We start from the raw sequence: 6,857 nt of genomic DNA, 5'->3' as shown, positions 1-6,857 counted from the left end.
TTCACCCTGATATCATTGAAAACATGCAAATGATATTTTGAGAAATGTCTCAGTGGTGTTGTTTCAATGGGAGCCCAAATTGTTTGGTCACCAACGTTCTTCAAAATATCGTCATTTGTGTTCTGCAGAAGAAAGAAAGTCATACAGGTTTGAAATTATATAAAAGTGAGTACATTTTGAATTTTTGGGTGAACAGGACGTTCTTTTGTCACAGTTTTAATGGTTGCAGGTTCCTTGGTCAGTCTTATATAATGTTCGAAACAGCGTCTCACAGACTGCAGGAATCACATGTCACATGATGGCTATTTCTAGCAGTCTGCTGTTAGAGCTGGAGGCGCTCAATTTGAAATAGATGGATGCCCCTTCCATGACAACCTGACATAGTTCATCTGACAGCAAACGTCTTGAATTCTGCAGAGGCTGTGTTAAAATTCAGCGACACCAGCATTGACTTTATGTAAGTAATGTTGATAACATCTGTGTTTCAATAACAGAAAACAGAAATGAGCTTCACTGTTGCCCTGCAGGGGTTTATCAAATAATGATTTTCTGTGCTGTATCTGTCGGCGTATTTGTCTTTACTCCCTTTCTATAGTCATGGACATTAAATGAAGTGTATTTCATATAAATGTGTGTCTTTATTATGTGTGTGTGTGTGTGTGTGTGTGCTTGAACTATAGATATTAACTTGTTATTAAACTATGATATATTATAAAATAGCTTCATGTGCCTAGGCCGGATCTTATATTTGTGGGCATCCTTTTAATGTAAAATAAACCATAATGATGTGACATAATACCAGTATAGAGTTGGTGGTGTAATAAGATTTTAGGAGCAATTAAACACAAGCCTAAATAGTCCTTTCCGCTGTACAGTATGTTTGATTTTGATATTACCAACCTTCGAGTTGTTCCAAATCTGTATAAATGTATTTGTTGTGATGAACACAGAGAAATATATTTGGAAGAATGCTTTTAATTTTGCCCCCCATTGACTACCATAGTAATAAAAAACAATGGTAGTCAAACGTGCCCCAGAACAGTTTGCTCTACATTCTTCAAAATGTCTTCTTTTGTGTTCAACAGAACAGATAAAATGGTAAAGTACTTTTTCCCACTATGGGAGTCGATGGGGGGCAATATCTGTCTGGTTATAAGCATTCGTCCAAATATCTTTCTCTGTGCTCATCAGAAAAAAAGAAATGTAAACACATTTGGAACAACTCGAAGGTGAGGAAATGATGACAGAACTGTACATTTTGGGTGAACTATCCCTTTAATAACACTTAATCTCTTTTTCATTACTGACATTTGCCCTGGTGTAAAATCTTTGTATTTCCAGGCCAATAATTATTCAGAGCATTCTAAAACGTTTCTCTGTTCCATTTGCTGCATATATAAGTTGTCAGTTTGATTTAAAACGCCTTTAAATAAAAAACCTTCCTTACTACTGTGTTTGCTCTTCAGATTACAGATTCAATCGAGAAGATGAAATGCAACGCCACACTTTTTTGTCCCAGCCAGACAGCTGTTGACTTCTCATTCATACGAATAGGGTTATTTCTAAGAATGATGCTTTCCAATGTCATTGCTCAGAGTTTCTTTTTATTCCAGTATTTTGCAGCTGTGATACAAGGTCACGTCTGTTTGCGTTTTGATGACTCACTTTTTCTCGTCCCCCTTGCAAACACCCACAGCGGCCTCAACAAGAAAATTATTTCCACTTATTGTGTCCTTTTGTAAGACATCTCCTTGGATGCATTGAACCAGCTCTAAAGGAAATGACTTTTCATGCTCGGCGTTTCGTAACGGGTCCTGACGCTCACAGAAGCGTGGTGAGGTTTCTAAACCGGGCTGTTTTGTGTTTTGGCTTTAGGGGCCGGTTGTCATACCTATTGGCGGTTTACCGTGATGACCTCATCAAAGCTGCCATTGCCATTAGGTTTGATGCGTCATTGTGTGTTGACGCAGGTCAGGTGCAAAAGGAACCTCGCCGTGAGGTCACAGAGAAATAAAATAAGAGAAAAAGTTTGAAGCAAAGCAGATGCACCAGTGGAGTCAAAGTGGAAATCAAGTCAGATGGACACAAACAGCCAGTCAATTAAGGTGACCAGGGCCGGATGCCAATGGTTCTGACCATCTGCTCTGGTGTATTTGGGGCACTTTATACCTCCGCATCTAGAAATGACGATGGGGATGCGAGGAACATGATAAATAGAACAGCTAAGAGCCTCCGCAGCACTGAAGTCCTTCACAGAGAGCCTGCCTCATATCGCCGTCTTCTGGACCCAGATCTGTAATGAGCCAGCTCGTATCTTCGCGAGCCAAACTTTGGTTCTTTTTCAGCCTCGCTGAACCGAGTTGCTGATTTATGGCTCAATTCAATTAGCATCATTTTAGCTCATCAGTCAAGATGGCTTCTGAGATCCAACCTGCTGTCACATCGACTCCTTCTGCAGGGATGAAGCGATATCACACGGTTCTATATCAGATGGGATGCTCACACCCCGTTCACACATGGTGGGAAGAAGCGGGCCAGGAGATAAATCCAATCACATGTGGACGGTGCTACACATGCTAAAAGAAACAGGAAATTAGATGTTTATAATCTCAATTGTTCCTCACAGATGCCAATAAGGATTAATGATAAAGACTTTATATGATTCTCTTGTTAATGTGACTACAGTAAATCGACATTTGTTTTGCCAAGATACTACAGTTGTAAAAGAATGGGTTAGTTTACACAAAAAATTAATTCTGTCATTATTTATTCACCCTCAGGTCATTCAAACCACTTTTTGTTCTGTGGAACACAAAAGAAGTTTGTAGCAAAGTTCGTTAGAAGGGAAGGAAGGACGAACATTTGAACAATAAAACTTTAATTAAATAAACAATAAACACGTAAGTAACCGGCAGCCACCTCACGGTAGACTGCCGGCCATAAAACATACACACAAACTAAACATATGTCTGGGCCCGGTCCTCGCTCGTCAACAGTCCTGCCGGTCGTCCTTTTAAGCTCCCAATCTCCTCCGTAATAGATTTGGGACCGGTGCACGCAAAGCTGATTGCACTTATCACTCACGCCACCGGCCCCGCATCACGGCTCTCGTCCCGCCTTCCTCACCACAAAGATGTTTTGTGTCCGTACAATGGAAGTCATGTTGTTTGGTTACCAACGTTTTTTCTGAATATCTTTTTTTGTGTTTTGTTAAAGAAAGTAAGTCATTTAGGTTTGCATGATGAGTTAAAGTGAACGATAAATAAAAACAATTTGGTGAACAATCCCTTTAAGTACACCTCTCATATAAACAGTATGTTGATTTTAGGGAAGCTTTTAATGTTTATTATGGTGAACATGCTTTTCTCAAACATTTGTTAAATTGTAATTTTGTAACTGTGTTCAGTGTATTATAAATGTACTTGATGAACACCAACTCAGTCCTTAGATTTTTAATAAACCTTTCAATAAACCCACGGAAGCACACACTTTGTCATTCTAAGCATGTGCTATTTTCCTTCCTCAATTTCTCCAAATATGAAATAAACATTCTCCTTAGTAACTTTGACAGGCTCAACCACCAGAGAATGACCAGCTGCTAATCTCTCCTCTTCAGGCATCCGAACAATTATTGGCGGTTTTTGGAGACACTCACTTCCACAGTTGAGATGCTGGGATACAGCTAATAGAACATTTTATCAATTCTGCGGAGTCATAATTTGGGAAGAGATGTCACAGATTATAATCTGTAGGAGATGGCGACTCCAAATTTCGTTTGACCTTGAACGAATATTATAACGTGCAGTGACCTTCTGCAGTTTGTTCTGTGACAGTAATGCAGAGAAACAGTCTTGGCGGCAGGGCTTGAAAAGAAACTCAGCACATTTGGAGTGAAAAAGATTATATCGCTCAAGCATGAAATGCAAACCGAGAGGTGTTTTCTTTTTTGGGTAGGACAGGACACAAGGTTATTTAACTCCAGCTATATCCCCAGCGGTATTAAGCATATAGCACTTTAAGTTGTGCTAAGATGACACAACAGCTCAGGGATTTTCAAGATTGAATATAGCAACTCTATATATATGGTATTCTCCGGTGAGAATTGATTACTTTTTGTTCAGTTTTCGTTCATACATATAAACTGCTTCGCCGGATTTTGGGTAGTAGATGATCTGCAGAGTGTGCTCCATCATATTCTTGTGTTAGAGCTATTTAATGTAAATATATCGGTTGTTTTTGGCTGTTTTTTATCAAACAAATGAAAATAATAAGGCGAATTCCTTAAAGTAACAGCGCACCTCTTCACAACAAGCCACATGACTTTAGGAAGAATCACGTCTTGCAACGGGACAAGTTAAGCAATGAGGTATACATTTAAATCACATATTAAATCAAAGAAAACATTCAATTTGAAATGAATGTGTTGATGATTCTGGCTTTCACTGACCATTGTCACATCAGTTTTTGTCTGATAAATGATGCAATGTATAAAAGATTGTGGACATGAACATTTTGTTTATTATAATATGTGATTTAAGTGTTCCCTTAATTTTTTTGCAGTATATTTAACATTGGGTTTTGTCTGGGTAAACAGAGTGTTAACTTAAACAATGTTCAATAAGGCATCTTTCTAGCCTGTAATGCATTATTTTATACAGCTGTTGTGTTTATCTATGTTTTTTTTGTTTGCTCAATATGCTATACGCAAAATTGACAATATTCCCATATGGCTTTTCGTTCACTCTCTCTTAACAAATCAAATCAAGTCAATATAACTCTGAGCTAGTCATCTATCTGAATTCAATTCAGGCTGACTGAAATCATTGCCATAACCAGATCACAAAGTTACCGTTCTTTTGCCAATATGTTTTATTGGTAACATTTATCGACAACAAATATTTATTTTTACTGGGGATTGATTCCCAAGAAATGCACATATTAATAACGTTTTTGAATGCACTGTAAATTGCTTTGAATAAATGCTTCATAAGCAAATCTAATTTTTCTTGCTTTGGGTTGTTCAAATTCCATACCCTTTATTTCTCATGGACTAGTGAACACACAGACAGCGCTGGGTTCCAGTGTCTGATTGAGCTTCATGTGAAGTGAAAGTGCAGACAGTTTGTTATCTTTCCCACCGCATGCGCAGACAGCTCCTCCTCTCACCAGCAGACGCGTGAAAGCTGTTTTCCCACCTCAGCTGTCACAAACTGAAACGTCATCCAATTATTTTTATGCTCATTTTTTGATATGACATTTAAATAAAATGCTGGATTAAAACACACATGTTGGTAAAATGTATATTCTGAAATGAGGTGTACAGTGCTCTCCACTAATATAACTGGCACCCTTGGAAACTATGAGCAATAAATGTATCTGCATTGTTTCTTGTTTTGATATTTTATTTAAAAAATCTACAAAATTCCAACACTTCAATCAAGTAAAAGAATTTAAAGTTGGGGAATATCACGTAATGCTTGGCTGTACAGAAAACGCACGACAAGGAGAAATATTCCACAAAGGAATTTTATGATAATCCACAAGTGTAAATCCAAAGGAGAGAACACAGGAACATAACCACACGTAACCAAAACAATAACCAACAATGAACAGACAGGCTTAAATACACAGGGGGAACATAATCAGGAAAAACAGAATTAGGTAAGGGACTAATTCACTAATCATGAACACAGGCGAGAAACAGAGAAGACAAAACCAAGTAAACTAAACAGACAAAAACTGAAAGTTTGCTGCTCCCCCTCCCGGAAGGACGCACCATTAAGGGTTCAGGAGGTGGGCGAGGGGCAGGCAAGGGTGGTAATGACTGTGAGATAATCCAGGTAGGAGCCCGGAGCAGTAGGGATCAGGTGGCAGTCCAGAGACCAGCAAGGACGAAGCCCCAGGGAGGTGTCGATTGAGAGAGGAGCCATGGTGGAGAGCTGACTTACGACACCCTGGGGACAAGTTAAAGCAGCTGCTCAGGCAACCGAGGCAGAGCCAGAGCGACCGAGGATGAAGGTGGAGCCGGAGGGAAGGGGTAGCCTGACAGAGCCAAAGGGTGGAGTGACGAGGTGCAAGCCGGACAATTGGAGTCCCGATGCGGCGGAAAGGTCGACGACTGACCAAGGCGGAGTCGAGGGACAAGGGAGCCTGGTGGGATGAGGAAGACTGGAGCCAAGGTGTTTAGCTGCTGGGTCAGAGGCCCAAGGTGGAGTCCGGGTCTCGAAGGCTGGAGGGCTCAGTTTGCGGGCTCGTGTACTGGCTCTTGCGTCGCTTCTCCACCCTGGGCTCCTCGTCCTTATTCATCACTCGGCCCTCTGGTCTCGCCAGCTATCCCATCTCCACCATGGCATATATATTGGATTATTTTATTTTTAAATTTATATACAGCCATGGAAAAAAATAAGATATCGTTCCAGATTTCCTTTTAAAGTGATCCAACAGCAATGTGAAAGACTGACAGCATGACAAGACGCATGCAAACTGTAATAAAAATCTAGATTATCACATAAAAAATGTAACATTACTGTTGTATTGCTTGAAAGTGAACATTAACTGTTTTCTTTGCAGTATTTGTGGTCTGTAAAATTCACAGCATCTTTTCTGTTATTTTGACCTGTTTCTCCAGTTTTCATTTTCTGGAAATAAATGCAAATAGAAACAATACATTTCTTGAAATTAGGGAGAAATAGCCCTTCACAGAATGAAACGAAAATGCAATTTGACCTAAACACATACAGTAGGCCTACCTATAAATAGTAAAAAATCATTTTAAAATGGTCTCTCATTTTTACCTATGGCTGTATATACTTAATTTGGTCATATTTCAACAGGTGATATGACCAAACAATGCAAAT

The sequence above is a fragment of the Barbatula barbatula genome (assembly GCF_947034865.1).
Source record: "Barbatula barbatula genome assembly, chromosome: 15".
Classification (NCBI taxonomy): Eukaryota; Metazoa; Chordata; class Actinopteri; order Cypriniformes; family Nemacheilidae; genus Barbatula; species Barbatula barbatula.
This window is presented reverse-complemented; position numbering follows the sequence as displayed.